The sequence below is a fragment of the Triplophysa dalaica genome, chromosome 15 (assembly GCF_015846415.1).
Source record: "Triplophysa dalaica isolate WHDGS20190420 chromosome 15, ASM1584641v1, whole genome shotgun sequence".
NCBI classification, from domain to species: Eukaryota; Metazoa; Chordata; class Actinopteri; order Cypriniformes; family Nemacheilidae; genus Triplophysa; species Triplophysa dalaica.
This window is the reverse complement of record NC_079556.1, coordinates 13,720,474-13,738,513: the sequence shown is the minus strand read 5'-3', so window position 1 is coordinate 13,738,513 and position 18,040 is coordinate 13,720,474. Positions and strand designations below refer to the sequence as shown.

General features: G+C 37.4%; 1 protein-coding gene across 2 annotated transcripts in view; it reads right to left on the bottom strand.

The window, feature by feature from the left end:
* slc25a21 (solute carrier family 25 member 21) overlaps positions 1 to 18,040 on the bottom strand; it is a 109,182-nt gene that overhangs the window by 55,535 nt on the left and 35,607 nt on the right. The window lies entirely within an intron of this gene.

The following is an 18,040-nucleotide window of genomic DNA, read 5'->3' as shown; positions in this document are numbered from 1 at the left end:
TAAAAATCTGTTTTATTATTTGTTATATTGGTTGTCTCATTAAATAAGCAAGTATAAAGTGAGAACATCAGAGCTGGAGACAACATGTGACGTCTTCAAACTTCATGCACCATATATGACCTGGACAGCAGACCTAAAGGGGTTTGTCCACTGCTTCAAAAACATGCACATATAGTCCATAAAAGCTGATAATGAACCCAATTATGGGCTGGGAACAGCAATAATAGAGTTTTAGTGGGGCAGTAAATTTTTTAATTACCTGTTAACAACCTGTGTCTCTTTGGACAAGTGCAGAAATAAGGCCCCTGGATCCATGTAGACCAGAGGCCCCGCTGGGGCACACTTCTTTAAGCAAAGACTCATCCCTGCCGTCCCATCACGGTAGACTGTGAATGAGGTGAACTCGGCTGAAGTTGATTGAGTGAAAAGATGAGCCTGGCCGTCCCAAGTGCAGATGTGCAGGATGGATAGACAACTAAAAACAAGCGTTTTGCCTGCAAGGTGTACGAACTGATAAGAGAGAAATGGAAAAGAACAACGGACATTCTTAGAGAATGATATGATCTTTTCTTTCCCCAGGGGGTGTTTTTTGAGGAAACTATGAAAATATTAAGAGGAAGTGAAGATCTTTAACAAACACCTTCACGCACCCGAATAGAAAAAAATATCCAGCAGGATAGATGTATTTATCTCGGCCAGCTTGGTTTGTAGTGATATACTGTAGTAGCGATGTTGAAGCGCCCCTCCCCGCGTTTAGCATGAGAGACTGAACGAGGAAGCTATTACTGAAGTGTAAACGCACTCAGCCAGCACTGGCCAAACACAAGAGAAACATGTTTCACCACCCAGCCTTAAAGAGAAAGACAGATAGAAACACACACACAGTTAAGGATCTCTAAATTGTAAGATGCTTTAGTTTAGTAGAATGGTACAAAGTACACACACACTTTCCAAGCGTTACATAAGCGATGCTGGGCAGCCATGGTGGCGGTTTGGGTCTGATGAGAGACTGTGATTATGTTACATACGGCCGTGGTTTGATGCAGTAATTATGAAATCAGGCATGAGGCTCGGCCCTTTGTGCATTTGAGTGATTGTGTATGCATGCATGTTTGTCAGTAATGAGGACCAAGACAGAGTGTGTGTGAGTGATTTACTGTCATTACAGGAATCAGTGTAATGAATTGGGGTGAACTGTGTAGTCAGTGCACTGTCCGATCTGATGACATGGCATGGTTGACAGCAGCTGGCAGCAGGTAACATGGCATCATTCCATGCCGCCCTCTTGCCAAGCATGCCGGGGAAAAAACTCATCATCACAAGCTGCATGTACATGCATACAATCACTCCTGCAGACACACGTTTATACAGAAAGCACATTGACCTGACATATAATCCAGCTCTAGCTTTCTCTTACCACAACCTAAATAATATTTCACATATGAAAAACAAAGCTCCCTTTCAAATCGCACCATTATTGCTGAGAAGCAGTATCCACACTACCAAAAAGTACTATAACCACTAATGAAATTCAGCATCACGCATGAAAACAAGCTCCGTAACTCCATAATTAAAGGGTCAGGATCCTAATACTGGACACCCTCCAAGCCAGCCCATTATGCGTTGGGCTTTTTTGTAATCCAGCAATTTGTCAAAGGATTCAGAAAATATTTAAAACTGTCAGGGTAAAATTGTTCATGAGCTTGTGGTATTATTTCAGAGATGTAAAGGAAGCAGTGGGTTGGGATGTGAAGGCGAGGCGAAGAGACACACTTGAGCAGGCTTGAGTTTAACACGGTACTCGAATAGATAATGCAACAAAATGAGCGAGTGGCTTACAGCAGTCTTCAAAGTTTAGAGTGTTGATTAAAGGCACCTTTGAAGGAGCACTTTATCCGGTACTTAAAACAATCTGTATTTACTCAGCCTCATGTCGTTCTAAGCCTGCGACTTTCTTCCTTGGAACAAAAAACTAGTTGTTTTACAGAATGTTCATATTGCTCTTTCTCAAACAAGCAAACCCAACATTGACCAAGGAAATTGTTATAGTGGTAGAGCGATATGGGTTTTTAATGGCTGATGCTGATAACAATATCAATAATTTAATTAAACGAGTAAATGTGAGACATACTAACGAAATTAAAAAAAATTGTGTATTGCGTAGTGTGTTATTTAGTATTAAAACAGACTTGAATACATGAAAAGGTCAACACCCTGACATTTACTTTGATTGTGGGCAGCTAAACAGTTTGATATACAGTATGAACTAAATACACAGGAATTTAAAAGTGTGATTAAAGGTCCAGTGTATGAAATGTAGCGGCTTCTAGCTGTGAGATTGCGAATTGCAACACAGCTCACTCCAGCGCATCCTTTCGAGGGGACTATGGCAACTGATACAGAATTAAGATATCGTCATGGTTTTGCTTCTTTGCCGAAGGAGATTATGTATTTACGAAACGCACTCTGAAGAGCAGTTTGTCCATTTTGGGCTACTGGAGAAACAGAAATTCTATTTAAGTGGACCCACGGTGTATGTAGATAGAAATAGCTCATTCTACGGTAAAAAAAACAAAATGCTTCGTTATTTATTTTCTTTTACACCTCTGAAGTCATTGTTATGTATATTAAATTGCATTTAGGTCAATAGATCCTCCAAAAAATGACACATTGGACCTTTATTGTGTGCCTTATACAATCTCATCCACCTCACACCTGTGTCAAATGCTTCCTTCACATCGGAGTGGCCTTTTTATGAACAAACAAATGCACTGCATTGAGGCAGAACAGAAGAAATTATCGTCCAATTGTAGAAAACAAAACAAATCCTAATATTGACCTAATATATCGGTAATGTATCGGTTTTAGCATGAATTGTTTTTTGCCTGTTTCTTGCAAGATCATATAGCAGTGTTTAAATGTGTGGGAGAACTGCAGTGGAGGGAAATATTTTCTATGAAATTACAATACATATATTTTGGTCTTAACCTCATAAATCTACTGTATGACCTAACAACTTTAATAACTTTAAAACTCCAAGTTCACTTGAAAAAGCAGTTTTTCTAAATATTTTATGTTCCACGGAGGAAAGAAAATCACAGATTAGAAACGACACGAGGGTGATTTAATAATAACAGGACATTTAACGTTGGATAAACTATTACTGTAAAGATGGAGAAAAGCTACACACGGTGCATAATAAAATAAACACTGAATCTAAAAGCGGTGGATGGTGACCACCAATAGCAACAGAGGGAGAGCGAGACGTCGGCAAATATTCCTCCGTGTGAGTGCGTGGGGTTTTGAAGATCCGCACAGATGCATAGGAGAAAGGGAGAAAAAACTCCTGTGAGCTTTTTCTCTGCCTCTGGCAGATGTGGACAATGAACTCTTGACACAGCCAAAGCCACTTTATGTTCAACATGTGTGTTTGTTACTGTCTCTGGCAGTCAGGCTGAATGTGTGTGTGGAAGATGAGCGTAGCAGCAGGATATGTGGCAATCTGGGAGGTTGGCCGTAATGACACACGAGGGACAGATTAGCTTCCTGTCTGTCAGAATTCCATCAGAGAGCAGCTGATTTACAGCCTGGACTGACCAGGCTGCCTGCCCTGTACCCAAAACAAATACACACACACACACACACACAGATACATTATTTATATCAAGGCTTTGAGAAAGCATACGCTCAATGAGATTTTGCCTTGTTTAATCCAATGAGTGCAGTCTCCATTAGCATTGCTGAATTTGTGATTTGCTAATCTATGATCTCGGAGTAAATCGGGACCAGTGTGTTGGTGTGTAACCGTGCTGTAACCCCTCAATGACACCCAGCATGCCGTGGCCTGCCGGTCCAGAATAGGGAGAGGAAGACGGACAGATGCATTAAACAACATGTCACCCTCAAACACAACAATGATTAATCACACGCTGCAAATTATAAGCACCTGTTCAACTGGCCACAGATCACCATCCCCTCTACTTCACGTTCATTCTGTACAAACGCCGCCGGACAGACAACCTTTCTCTTTCTCGCCTGAAAACACAGCCTCCTATACACATGTTTACACAAGACAGTCTATGAAGATACATGCTACACGAAGACATCAAATAGGTACAAAAAAGAAAAACAATTGTTCGGTCTTTTTGAAAGTGTCGAAATGTGTATGATCTGCAAATACACCACATAGTTAAAACTCACTATTTGGGACATTAATTTGTGTGTCAAGGATGTTATTCTTTAAATAAAATAAAATATGCTTTAAATGTTTTAATTTAATCTTATAACGTATTTAAAATATCAAATGAAAATTTTCAATGAAACAACAATCCTCTCTTAACCTTTGAAGTTTTTTCATTCTTTACCTGATCGATAGCAGCATTATAATTTTTTTGTTTAAAATAATAGAGACATTATACCAAAGAACGCTGAAAACCATGTATTTGATGGGAATTTACAGGAAAATACATTTTATATAACGGATGATGTCACACTGTACCACCTAAAATGCCACTAAAACACTTAAACATTTTAAGAGCAACTTACCAAATGTTGCTATTTTTCAAAAGGGTATGTACTTACAGTAGTAGGTTAGTTTTCCATTTATAAAACGTTTAGAAGAGTGAACTGTGCATAGTCATTATCCCTTAGCTAGTTTAAAAGCAATTCTCAGTTCAATCCATCTGACAGCATGAAACTGATACTTGAAAATGCCTTTGTCACAATGCATGACAAAAAAGTACAAGCAAAGAATAACAACTGCAACCCACTAAGCAGAAAGTTTGTCAAGAAAAAAAATACTGAAAATGTAAAATGTAGTTTTAGTACACTAATGTTGTGTTTGTAATTATTATATTATGTTATGTTATTTAATATTATATTACAAATTATGATAACTTGAGACATGACCACTTGAAAAGCTCTGTTTTAATCAATACAAAAAACAGCGTTTGATTCTAATATTTGTTGATTGATGACTGAAAATAAGTGTAATATATTATTTTACAGGATGCATACACATGCAAAGACACACACAAGCGCACAGACACACCTACACACACACACAAACACACACACATAGACACACAAACACACACACATGTGTACAAAATTTGTATTGTTCTATACCATTTCACAGTTAGAGAAAAGTAAATGCTGAGTTGTTTAGACTCCCACTTCAGACTTCTGTGCACTTCAGTGGCAGAGTAACTCACATATGAGCTGAAGTGGTGGTGGCCAGCTGCCTGGTCCCTAATGGACGAAGTGAACTGAACAACCTTCTGTCCACAGTCACCTGAGCTCATTACGCTGCAAGCGCAAACAGGCCAAACAGACACACAGGCTGATGTGAGGAAATGCCAGTGTGATTAATGGGGCCTAAATTGAGCCGTGCATACGGCGCCCCCATCCCGGTTAAACCAGTCACTTGCCATCAGCCTCAAACCACCACACTGTACCCATGAATCACACACACACACCTGCCCACATCAAGCATCATCACGTACATGATGTGGCCCCAATGCGGCGGCCTAAAGCTTTAAGTTTGTTATGAATGCATATGACATGAGAGGGCAAGAAATAAAAAGCACATTTCACAGGATGATTAAAGGAGGAATGCGTTTGTTTTCTTTGTACAAATTAAATGATAGACATATCAAAGGTCATAAAGAGCCCGTAGCTCATGGGCTGGCCATGTAAAAGGCTATATAATGCCATCTTACATAGCACAGTCTGTTCACAGACACACATACATATATCATACATACATACAGAGAAAGCGAGTTTCCCAGGGAAACACAGCAGAGAAAAGTGAGAGAGAGGGAGAGAGAGGCCCCCAGTACCTGCCTATATAGTCTCCTCTCTCCAAATGTTTATTTTGGACTAGACTGGTGGCCAACTGGTTGCAATTGACCCTCTACAGGGACGAGTTAGTGAGCGAACATGAAACTTTTCCTTTAGGGAGCAAGACAGAGGGGAAAGCCACACACATACAGCGAACTCAGACACGCAAGCGCGCATGCAAATGAGGAAAAAGACTTCCACAAACAAAACACAAAAATAACATAAATAATATGATGGAGCAAACAACAACCTCACTTTACTACCAAAGAGTTGCAACATAGAATGTGAGCATACTGAACATTATTATAAACATTTCAATGAAACACTTACTACTTAAGTAATAATATCACTATACATAACTACTTCATATTGTACACATGAAACTGAAAGTTTTTGTCAGTGTGCCATGAAACAACCAAGAGGCTTAGACCAAGCAGGAACATAAAACTCATTCGCAGTAAACGACACCCGATGTAGTAAAATCAAAGTAACCTGTAGTAAACACATAGTTCCAGCACACTTTAAACACTTTTATAAAACTTTTGAAAAATCACCACTTGATGCAAATACTACGGGAATTTTATTTTCATAATTTATTTATTTTATAAACTCATTCATTAAATTAAAATTTCTGTTTAGACACTTTCACATTTTCATAGTTTTTTCCAGAAAAGAAGATACTGTCGCTGTCCTTCCAAAACTTTGTATGAACATCTTTGCTGTTTTTCAGGAAATGTAAAAAATACTCTACTTTTTAAATGATTACATACTGTGTGGTCAAAGTGGACAAGCACTTTTTAAAACATTTTATTGATTAGATATTAAACCCAGTGAAAAACATGAAGGGTAACTAATAATAATAATTTATGTCAAAAAATAAACTGAAAAGTTTTCAAAAGGACAGCAGCGATAGGCATCATTTCACACATTGACTTCTTGTGAGAAAATCCCTTATTGCATGGGGCATGTTGTCACATAAAATGGGGTAAATGGTCATAATAAGCGCTAATGGGTCATTACATTACTTGACTATTACAAACTATTAAATTGAAACTATTGATAGAAAGTATAACAATTATCAAGTATAAAACAATCAATGAAACAGCAAGAACTAAAAACCTAAGAAATAAGATTTCCAAATGATACGTAGTAATATTAGTTAAGTTTACATGTGCAAAATATTTGGGTTATATACACAAGCACAGATATGAAAGGTAATACAAATGCAAGTTTTATAACATTTGAATACCCATTTTTAGTGTTTAAATATGTGATGCGTTATATAGAGGGAGGGGCGTGTTTTGCATGGATGACTAGAATTAGCGGCTTTGCCCCCAAGCTCAGCCATCCAATACCCACAGCCTAGTGTCTGAGAGAGAAAAGAGAGAAAGAGAGAGAGAGAATATAAATCCAGGCCTGGCCCTGTAGACTAAATAAAAGCTCTTAATCCGCATAAACTGCTCCATATGAGCATTACATCCCTGACTCCACACGGGACTCCTTGCCGAATGGAACTCATTTTGGGGTTCAAACATTACCAGCACTGCTCCTCTCCCATCCCGGTAATGAGCTTGCTACCCTTTGCTCCCTCCCCCTCCCTGACGACGGAATATACTTATGAGGAAAAATGTCTAGAGGGATGTTAATGTGGAGGCTGAAAAGTGCAACAGTTGCTGCTGTGTATGTGTGAACATTCAAAAATAATGCAGATGTCAGGTACATTTAGATGTATAACAAAAAATACTGATAACAATCAAAAACCTCTCCAGACATAATCACGTTGAATAAGACAAAATGCTGGTGAAGTATACAATAGAGTTCCAATGGCAATTCTATGCTACTTTAAGGGTACTCGTATGGCACTGTAGTCCTTTATTTGTAATTCTTGGAGATGGACAATTTCCCTTTATTTAATTATAAAATGCACTCAATCCACCTGAGCGTGAGGCATCAGGATGACTATGGTTGGCAAGTTACTCCAGGGCTCTCATTTATCACACCTGTCACATGAAGCCTAAATAAAAATGAATAAATGGGGAGATGGATAGATAAATGTGACCAATGGGGCACAATGCAACTTAAACAATGCCACAAACATTTAAGTACAAGATATATTTTGGAACATCATGACCTTTCACAACTGATGAGACCCCTGGTTCTTAAGGTAGTGCAATTCCAGATGTTCTGGTTTAGATTTTTTTTTCTATTATTTCAGACTTGCCATTTACCCAACAACTACAGAGGCAAAATGTGGATAATGTTTTTTACAAACATTCGTATATCTATAATATATATTTGGGTAGTTGACAAATACAACGTAAATGTGTCTTATGGTGTGACAGCAAAAAATATAAAACAAATATATTATTTTGTATTATTCATATTTATAATATAAAATAGCGTAAGAGGGATTTATCTTTATTGTTGTTGTTGTTTGTATTTTTGCCATCACACCATAGGACACATGTACAGTTTATTTTTCAACTACCCTTTTATTATTTCTCCTTATCTCATAATAAACAATTAAGAGTTTAAAATAGAGACTGTTAAGACATTTAAAAAGAAGAATTGCCCAAACAATGGCTAAATAAAAATGCGTTATTATTGCCATGTTATTTTGTGATGTTGCTTAATTTAAAGCAATAAAAAAGATGACATATAATTTGTATATTTACTATATTGTCATGTTTACTGGATTAAAAAAGTTGTAAAAAGAAATGTGAGAAATAGGGAAATGGACTAAAACGCTCTTTAATCTGCATGCGTAAACCATTCAGGTAAATCCGTCAGACACAGGAAACGTATTAACATTGACCACAGTTTACTCTGTTAACCACACTGTGGCCCTGAGGGACACGTCTGTAGGGCAGCGTCTGTTTACATGTACCAAAAACACAGACGCGCACACACACACTCACCAGAACATCACCCAACTTCTCACACAATTATTACCATTCGTTTTTATTCATATACACATCCATAAAAAATCAATTAACACACAGATAAACCGCTGCTGTGTGTATGACCGATCGTAAACAATTATTTGCGGAACATGGCTGTCAAATACATGCTCTGTGTGAGTTAATATTTCAGGCCGTAGTGAATGCAGTGAACACACAGCCTGACTAGTTCCCCCCAAAGGGTTCAGGCTTATGCAAACATCATTTACCACAGCAACATTCCTCTGTCGTTTAAAAAGGTGCGGGTACAATTTGAGTCACTGTATGAGTTCTAGTTTATTTACAGATCAAGTAGTTCTCACCGTCAATAATTTTATGACTGGAGTCAACAGAATGGGTATCAGCCTCCGTAAACTGCGCCATGTATGTGCCATGTGTGTCCTCATGACTGCTACTCATAAGGCTAACTTTACTATACGTCTCTTAATATGTAATGTAATAAGCGTAATGTTTTATACAGTTTTATACAGAAAATTCTGATTTTTTTTGTGCCTCACATTCTATAGATGGTTTCAGCAGCAACAACATTAACAAATGCTATGTGGCCCAAACTTAACCTCTGGTAGACCTCTGAACCCCCTTATTTTATTACAATTAATATAAAATAAAATAAATTAACATTAATATAAATTGTTACACTATATAGGCCGATAAACAAACACATGTCAGAAATTAACTTCAGACCAGACACGAACATCCGATGAAACCCATAATTACATTTCAAACGTTCTGAAAGTAACTGGGTTGGCAAAAAAGTTTGGAAAAATAGCTTTCTTTTATTTATTTGTTTGTTTATTTCCTTTTAATAACTTTCTTGGGTTAAAAATATGTTATAAGCAGGTAATTCAAACAACTGTTGAAATATCTCCGTATGTTAATCTCATTTGCAATGGTAAGCTTATAATAATGATTAATACCTTGATCTGTCAGATGCAATTTAGCTTTAGAGTTTTTGATGGAAATGTATTTGGACCATGAAAACAAGTGCGTATACAACCTGCAATTTTGTTTAAACAGAGGACGCACTGTAAAAAATGTAAAAAGAACAATTCAAATATACCCCAGTATGATTGATAAAAACAACCCATGGAACTCAGTTCGATTTTATTTATAGATATTAGCTAAAGGACAATTTATAAAAAAGACTACATTCTACCTATTTCTTAAGATACAAAGTTGACAACATTAAAATATTGAGTATTATTTACCCTGGAACGCACTGCATGCATCTACTTCAAGACAGGAATCAAGGAATTCAAATCATCATCATCCGTCATACTGGTGTTAAGCTACAGGTACATTTTGTTTAACGTGTTGATATCATTATGAATGCAAATGTTTACTCGTTTAACTGTAATACAGCAAAATATTTGTAATTGGTGCGCTGTGTTGTGTTGTAAGCACCTGCCTGACATGAGAGTGAGGGTTCCCTTTAGGAAGGTTCTGTGTTACATGTCCTCCAGTCGCGACGGGACCTCGCAACACACAATAAAAGGTTTATTTTCCGTGTTATTTACCAATCTTTTTTCTGGGTTTTGTGTGACCAAAGTTAGATAAAATCAACCTTCCCTAAATAAGTAATATTTAAAGTTTAATTATTCTTATTGATTGTTAATAATAATTAGGTAGATGAAGGTTGCCTGATGGCGAGGGGTAAAAATGACTGAATGATGAAGTTATTAGTCGTATAATATACTAGGTAGACTTTACCCAATTTCTTTTAGTTTGCTATAGCTCATACATATTTATATTCTTTACTCAATATTATAGGATAGAATTTACTCTAATAAAGTGAGTGGAACTTGTAACCTCAATTATATAGAGTAGATTCTGTGCTTTTTTTACAGTGTGGTAATTTAGGCAAAAGTTCTGGATTGCAGTTTTAAAGGGAAAGTTCACCCAAAAATGAAAATTCTATCGAGAATTACTCACAATCTAGCTGTTTCAAATCTATATACATTTATTTGGTTGGTTTAACACAAGGATATTTGTAAGAATGTTAACAACTGACATTTCTAGGATATCATTGACTACCATAGAGTGAAAAAATGTCAGTAAATGATAGTTGCTAACATTCTTCCAAATATCGTTCTTTGTGTAAATCAGAATAAGGAAAGTATAGAATAGAGTTCCAATGGCAATTCTATGCTACTTTTAGGGTACTCGTATGGCACTGTAGTCCTTTATTTGTAATTCTTGGAGATGGACAATTTCCCTTTATTTAATTATAAAATGCACTCAATCCACCTGAGCGTGAGGCATCAGGATGACTATGGTTGGCAAGTGACTCCAGGGCTCTCATTTATCACACCTGTCACATGAAGCCTAAATACAAATGAATAAATGGGGAGATGGATAGATAGATGTGACCAATGGGGCACAATGCAACTTAAACAATGCCACAAACAAAAAAAAATTATATCGAGAATTACTCACAATCTAGCTGTTTCAAATCTATATACATTTATTTGGTTGGTTTAACACAAGGATATTTGTAAGAATGTTAGCAACTGACATTTCTAGGATATCATTGACTACCATAGAGTGAAAAAATGTCAGTAAATGATAGTTGCTAACATTCTTCCAAATATTGTTCTTTGTGTAAATCAGAATAAGGAAAGTATACAAGTTTTAGAACAACTTGAGCGTGAGTAAATTATGACAGAATTTTTTATTTTTAGGCGAACTATCCTTTTAAACAAACATGTGCGCATCACTTATCCTGCACCTTTAAAACTTGAGTTGTTAAGGAGAGGACGACTGAAACATATGGCTGACCGATGTTAAATGGATAAGAAACTTCCACTTACAGTAAAGGGGGAGCCAAGCCATAGGGATGTAGGCAAGTAATGCTGAATTTATATAGCCACTTTTAAAACAGTGTTCAAAAAATGCCTCACAAAAAACATATGCTAACACAAAAGATAACAAAACATACACATGACCAAATAGATATATACCGAATAGTACAAATAAAGACCGCTTTAATTTACTACTAATAAGGTATCACTAAAACAACATTATAAAGATACAAAAGCAACAAAAAAAAACACAAAGATGATGCTGTTGAGATAAGCTATAAAGACAAAATAACAAATGACACAGTTAACATCTGCTAGTGTCCTGTAGGATGCCGACCCATCTGTGTTCTCTTGCCCCTGTGCTCTGACATCTCTCTCTCTCTCTCTCTCTCTCTGTAGAAGCTCTTTCTCCCCCCTACTTTTCTTCTCTTTCCAGGAACTATGTCTCTTCCATGGCTGGAAGGTTGTAATTTGTAACAGGCGACTCGGCGGGCTGAGAAGTCGCCCTCTTATCTGGACAGGAGATCACTTGCAAATCATATCAGAGAAAAGGGGCTGTTTAAATATAGCCCTAATTACAGCAATCATTTGTTGCTGTCTTTTTTTCCGCCGTCCTCTAGCCCTCGCTAGCATACATATTTTTTCCCTTTCTCTTCCTTGCCATCTCTTCTTTGCGTATCCAGTAAATCCTTACTTGTGGTGTGGGCTTGGGGGGGCTGACAGTTGCTTGACAAGGAATGTTTCCCTTTGTAAGAGCTTACTTCCTCCTCGCGCAGTTTTAGCCTAATTGAAACGTTTCCTATTGGGCTCAATCAAGAGGCCAATTACCTAATTATTCGCTTATGCCTAACTCTGTCCACAATACACCAATATGAGAGTGAAATAGAGAGAGAGACAGAGAGAAAGAGAGAGGCTGCATTATCTAGCCTGATTTTTTATCTAATTCAATACACTGTCAAATATTATTTGCTGTTTTAAACATTTATGTACGAAAGGCTTGACAAGTTTTTTACCATACTATTTTAAATTTTGGCGAGTTTGCTGTAACTTAAGCATAAGTTAACATATTCCGATTATTTTTTTTAACAGTGAACTAGGGCTGTTCAACAATAGATCACGACTACTCACATCCAGAATAAAAGTAAGTGTTTACGTAATATGTCTGTGCACAATTTTGTTTTTATAAACACATACATGTATATTTTTTAGAAAAATATAAAATTAATAAATGTTACATCATTTAAGTATACATATAAATATATATAATATTTCCTTAATATATACATTTATGTATACATGTATATGTCTATAGACGGTTTCATCGGTCGCACGCGCCGGCCTGACGTTAACTTCTAGTCTGTGTTTGGTTATAATATAACAACTAATTTTATATTTCATTTATATACATTTTAATTCATTTTAATATTTTATTGTGTATTCACTGTATTAGATTAATTTAAAACTACTCAAATGTTTTTTATTCTTTGCGGAGGAGGTCTTCCAGAAGTTACGTTTGGTCCACATAACGTTTGTTTTAGTTAAAATGGTATTTAAATACAAAATAAATATGTGCAGAATACAGACATATATGTAAACACAAAATTTGACTCTGTATGAAATTAGTCGCAATTTATCATTTAACAGCCCAACAGTACTCATTTCTTGTTTATTCCATTATAATCTTTGCATTTTATGCACAATCCTTTCTAAACCCTCAATGAGTTGTGAGAGCTTAATATAAAAAAATGCAATAGGAATAAGATTTCTATGCCGAGATGAACTGTAGTTATGAAATGAGAGCAAGGCTCCATTTAGGCAAGAGAAAGCATTTTATGAGCTCATAAGGCAAATGATTATCAAAGAGGGAGGGGAAATACGTCAGGGAGGCATTAGCGGATCTGGAATGTTCAGTCCCGGTTGAACCTTGGAACACATTTAATAATTAGACAGCTCATAAAACACAAATGTATCACGAATAAAGAGATTTTCTGACTTCCCTTTAGGTTTCACGCTAGGCTGTTTTGAACCATAACAAACATGGCCACCCAATGAATTCACGTGTGATGATCCAAACGATAAATCACATTAAGATTCAAATCTCATGAGCCGCGGAAAGGGCACAGAAGCTGCACACATAACCTCTTTTTAATATCATAAAACAAAAAATAAATATTCCAGAGGCCAGTACAGACAATGTAAACATATTGGCCTGTTAGGAAGCTGTATGTGTTCAGCTGTAAATTCACCCCCCTCCTTCACATCGCAGAGACCCACCTAAGCTCCGAAAGGTCATCTCTTCAACAAGTGTGGGCTGTTAAGCTCTTAAATCAATCATTTAAATATATGGCTAAATCAGCGAGCTGTCTGGGTTTAAGCACACATGCCGTAGCTTAATTCACCCGAGTGAAGGAGCTCAGCGGCCGTATTTCAGCCAACATGTGCGCCACTGTTGTCTAAACAAGCGCTGCAAGGCAGGCTGCAGAGGAGGGCTCTGGCTGCAGGACATGGAAAGCAGTTAGAACATCCATGCGCACATGCGCAACAGATACGCAAACACACACTAAAGCGGGCAACGGAGAAGCCTGGAAGGGTTGGGCTTGAGGTCATGGAAATGGGTTATAATGCAGTCTTTCACTGGGGAAAGTGAGAGGACCGGCTTTCCTCACACACATGTATACGCACACACACTTATGCATACAATGGTCAGTACCATCCATACACACAAACACACACATATCCATAAGAATGATGGAATGCTCTCACACTCACTGGGTGGGCCGCATGACTGGTGTACCCTGGGATGAGAGTAAGGGAGGTAACAGATTAATCCTATGGACAAACTCAACGTTGACTCACACACACATTGAGAAATAGTCACAATAACACACATAATTAATTGGCAAGCGATTTCATGACCTCAACTTCAAAAACTATCTCTTTTTAAAGAAATAGTTTACTCAAAAATGAACATTCTGAACATATTTACTCACTCTCGTGTCCTTCCAGTCCAGTATGCTGTTGTTTTTTGGTGCAGAACACAAAAGGAGAATTTTTTAACAATCTTGGCGTGGATCTTTTGCAACAAATATTTTGTTCCATTCAGAGCTTGACAGATACATGGGAAGGCACTGCATGAAGATTCTTTAAATGATTTGTGTTCCACATGGACTAAATGATGACAGTATTTTTTGAGGGAAATATTTTATAATGTGTGTGGAATTTTTTTTATATCACTGGTAAAAATACAAATTCATGGTGTAAATAAAAAACTATTTTCAGATTTACCACTTGTACCTTTGATGCAGCTTTTTCGTTCAGATCAACCAAAGTTCACACCAGAGCACACTGTGTATGTGCGTGTGTGTTTGTGTGTGTGCATGCGCACATCCACATCATCCACATCATCCACTTACTAAATGTTTAATGTCAGGAAACAGTGAGTGAGCAAGCGAACAGGATGGAAAGAACAGAGAGATAGAAGGAGAAAAGAGAGAACGAGAGAAAGAGAGAGGCTCGCCCAGGTGGTCCTGTGTGCTATAGCCGCTGGGCAGCGATCTGACGTGAGGGGTAGAACCTGAAACCCATGCAAATGTGATCACTCCCGCTCCTGCTGATTGGGGCGGCCGCGTATGATTAAATATAATTGCAAAAAACCTCTTCCAAATGCCTCAGTGGTTTCTAAAAAATGGGAAGGAAGGATTTAGAAGCAATTCGTTGTCTTTGAAAGGAAGTGGGGCGAGCTAGCGCGTGTGTGGCGGGGGATCGGCGAGGTTAAACACTGTGTGTGCGCTGCAGTGTGCGTGTGAGAAGAACAGGGTTGTTTTCATTGTTGTTTCAGAGAGCTGGTTGCTACATGCAGGGAATGGGGAGAAAGGGGAATATTTGCTGGCAGAAGTTCTGCAGGGTTCAGAAGCCTCCTGTCACATGGCTGATGATTGATGGCTCAGGCGTAACGCTTAAGTCAACACTGCATGAGCACGTCCAGGCCGTCCCGAGCAAGTGAAACCGCACCGAGGCTCCACTCAGCACCCATTTAGAGGTCAGCAGTCTCAGAGGAATGACAGCTCAGCCCTTACCATTATCTTATCAAAAACACCTCATGTGGTCAAAGCTGTAGCACAGTATGTCAGAGAATAGAATGAAGTCTATCTTGTCTATGCTGTAAGAGAGTGACACGACGAATGGGAAAGCTGCCATTAAGAATCATTGAAGATGTGCACTTGCAATGTTACATAAGCAACAGGCCAAAAAGAAAGTTGTGGGTTTGAATCTCAGAAAACACACATTTTAATAAAATGTAGATTGCATACACTGTAAGTCGCTTGCAGTGTTCACAAAAGGCATAAATGTAAATGGTGGTCACTTATGACCTTTTGCAACAACATTAAAGGGACTGTTTGACATTTCAAGCCTGTATGAATATTTTTCCTGCAAAACACAAAAGATGATATGTGGTAAGAGAAAAATGTTGGTAAGAGAAAACCTTGGTGCCAATTGACTTGCATTGGATTTGTGTCCATTCAATAGAAGTCAAGGGGGTCCAAAGTTTTTGGTTACCAACATACTTCAAAATATCTGTGTTTTTTGTTTTGCAGTAGAAAGAAGGTCATACAGGTTAAAATGACAAGAGGATGGAAAATGATAAAAGAAAAAAAGGTTTAAGGCAAAATGTTGAAGGTCCCTGATCCTGATAGGGCTAAATTAATACATGAACAAATTGCATAAAATAAAATGATGCCCAGTATCTGTCATGTCTAAACTCGACTATAATAACTCAAAGCAGATTCACTGCATGAGCTTCACTCTCTTCCCTCATATAGAAAGGTGCTGAATCCTGTCAAAGATCATTTGGATAGACTTTTCTGAATTTTGTTGAATCATTGGACACACCCACATCGTTCCATAATCAGTCACTGATTGCTGTTGAACAACACTGGACACAACAAGATAATAAAAATAAATCATAAAATAATATTAATAATCACAATAAACAATGCTCTTGCCAAGTTCATCATCATCCTGTACTATTCTCGGTTGCCAAAAATGAAGCAATCAGTTGAAATCTGAATCAATTTCCACTGTTGGTAATGAACTATTATATTTGGCGAACCACATGTTGATGCAGATTATTTTTAATGAACGCGTTCTATCACGTCACTGTCCTTTTGATCTTAGTGGATTTTAATGTGCTCAATTTTTTATCAGAACACTGATCTCTGTCAGTGTCAAGAACAACACATGGTTGTCAGATGAGTAAGAGAGAAAATAGCAGACAGAGAGAGAGAGAAAGAAATTGTGTTTGCACTCCTCCATTAGTCGGGCATTAATGGGTGTGAGAGACGATTTAGGGGGTTCAGGGTCAGTGAGAGTGGGAAGCAGGTGTCCCTAACTGATCTATGTGCAGTTTCACTTCAACACCTTGTCATTAAACAGACACACACAGATGCACCTTCCCCCGACTCAATTTATGCCTGTCCTGCCTCGAAGACCCAGCCGTATCTCTTGCTTTTTCCTTAGAAAGAAACATGAATAGCTATTATAAGCACCTAAAATAACAAAGCTGGGGAGGTAGAGGAAGGAATCCCACATGTTCCTGTAACTGGGGGAAAACTCTAGCTGTGGCTTCAGAGTGTGTTTGTCCATGTGTGTGTTCAAGCAAGTCAACATGAATTGGAGTTCAAAACCCATTTTTTCCTAATGTGACACATTTGTGAGTAAAAAATTCCAATAATTTTCATATCCACTGAAATTTGTGTCCCTACCTGTGCAAACCCAGCTTACCCCCCTGCTATCATAAAATAATCCTACAAAATGTTAACAACATTGTGTGAATATACTTAAAAAATTAAAATCACATTGAAATTCATTGTTGAAATGAAACTTTAATGCTTATGTAAGAAATACATTTTGAAACTTAGCCTGGTTTTCACTAACTTGGTCACATTTTTATATCAATGAGGTATGAAACTTTATAGACGGTTTCATCGGACATACGCACCTGGCTCAAAGCCAACTTCCGGTCTTGTGTTTGGTTATCGGTCCAGCTAGTGGCTGGTAAAAAACAATTTAATTTATATTAACATTTATTTGTATATTAATTGTATTCAATAAATTAAAACTATTTAACAGTTATTGATTCTTTGCAAAGATCTACTGGAAGATATGTTAGGGCCACATAACGTTTATGTTGTTTCCGCTGAGACCATCAATTGATATACCATAAAACCAAGCATGAGTTCTGCAATTGTACCATCACGTGACACAGTATGTTTCTGTACTATCCAAGAAAAACTTAACTGACTCAAATACTGTTTAATGTGAGATGCCTGTTAAAAAACTACCTAGAATCTTCAAGAGTCCTATTTTAGAAGTCATGTTTCAAACCAAAAACATTTTTTGGTTGAATTAAAATAAAGCACTGATGACGCTAAAAGGACC